We start from the raw sequence: 1,666 nt of genomic DNA, 5'->3' as shown, positions 1-1,666 counted from the left end.
GGTCACCCTCCGCGCCCCTTGCCCTTTGCTCCCGGCTCTTCTTCGCCCCGGCGGACTCCTGGCTGGCGGGCCGCATTCCGGCCCTTCCCCTGCAGCGCCGCAGCCACTGCCCGTGTCCAGGGACAGGACTGAAAACAGACAGAATCATTTTTCAGAGTTAAAAGACGATCAAGACAAGATGGGCACTCCTGGCTCTGGAAGGAAAAGGACACCTGTGAGAGACACCTGTGAGAGAGAGACCGATTTTCTGCAGAGATGAAGCTCTGAGTAACATTGCCAGAGAGGCAGAGGCAAGGCTGGCAGCGAAACAGGCTGCCCGGGGCAGAAGCAAGAGATACGCGTGTGAGAAAACCAGAACGGCAGCAAATCGAGTTGGATGAGAAGTCTGACAAACAGTGTGCCGAACATTACACAAGACCTTCGTCTCGAAATCCTGCCTCAGCAACAAGCCCTCTAAACGGAAAAACATCCAGACGAGGAAGCAGGGACACCAGCAGCTCAATAGATCCAGACACCTCATTAAGTGAATTGCGGGAGTCTTTGTCTGAAGTGGAAGAAAGATATAAGAAAGCCATGGTTTCTAACGCACAGTCAGACAATGAGAAGAACAATTTGATCTACCAGGTAGATACCCTCAAGGCTGTTATTGAAGAACAAGAGGAACAGATGGCAAAATTTTATAGAGAAAATGAAAAAATCAAAGGAGTTAGAAAGGCAGAAACATATGTGTAGTGTGCTGCAGCACAAAATGGATCAACTTAAAGAAGGCCTCCGACAAAGAGGTGAGCTTATTGAGAAACATGGCTTAGTTATACTCCCCGACGGCCCTCCCAATGGTGATGTCAATCATGAACCAGTGCTTGGAGCCATCACTGTGGTGTCTCGGGAAGCTGCTCAGGTCTTGGAGTCCGCAGGAGAGGGAGGGTCCTCTAGATGTAAGGCTACGAAAACTTGCTGGAGAGAGGAAGAGCTACTATCACAGGTTAGAAAACTGAAGCTGCAGTTAGAGGAGGAGCAGCAGAAGTGCTCCAGGGGCGATGGCTCAGACTTGCAGTTCATCGAAATGCGGAGATGCTAATGGACAAATTAGTGAATAGAACAAGAACAGATCCAGAGACAGAGAAGCATCTTTCAGACCATCAAACCTCAGAGGGAAAGAGTTTCTGTTTCAGGTGATAAAAATGTTCTGGAACTAGACAGCAGTGATGATGGTTGTATAACAATGCAAATATACTTTAAATTTTTAAATTAAATTTAACCAAAGGACTTGTATGCATGCATATAAGCCTAACCAATGGACACAGACACAAGGGGGGTGAGGGCATGAGTAGGAGGGCGTGGGGGGCAATGAGGAGATAAGGACACACATGTAATACCTTAATCAATTAAAAAAAATAAAATGGTTAAAAAAAAATCAAAACAGGTTATAACCACCTTGGAGCAAAGTATTAGGCGGCTTGAGGGACAGGTGCTGAGATCTAGAACTGCTGCTGAGAATGCTGAGAAAGTGGAAGATGAACTGAAAGCAGAAAAAAGGAAGTTACAACAAGAGTTACGAACAGCCCTGAGTGGTTTGGCTCAATGGATAGAGCGTCGGCTTGCGGACTCAAGGGTCCCAGGTTCGATTCCGGTCAAGGGCATGTACCTTGGTTGCAGGCACATACCC

General features: G+C 47.4%; 1 protein-coding gene and 1 pseudogene across 1 annotated transcript in view; one reads left to right on the top strand and one right to left on the bottom strand.

Annotated features, from left to right (window-relative positions):
* Positions 1-1,666, bottom strand: part of ITGB3 (integrin, beta 3 (platelet glycoprotein IIIa, antigen CD61)) — a gene marked incomplete at its 5' end in the record, with an annotated part of 37,065 nt that overhangs the window by 19,035 nt on the left and 16,364 nt on the right. The window lies entirely within an intron of this gene.
* LOC102262751 lies at positions 46-1,106 on the top strand (annotated as a pseudogene).

Source organism: Myotis brandtii, unplaced genomic scaffold, assembly GCF_000412655.1.
Source record: "Myotis brandtii unplaced genomic scaffold, ASM41265v1 scaffold120, whole genome shotgun sequence".
In the NCBI taxonomy this organism is placed as follows: Eukaryota; Metazoa; Chordata; class Mammalia; order Chiroptera; family Vespertilionidae; genus Myotis; species Myotis brandtii.
Note: the sequence above shows the minus strand (reverse complement) of the source record. Positions and strands in the feature narration are given on the sequence as shown.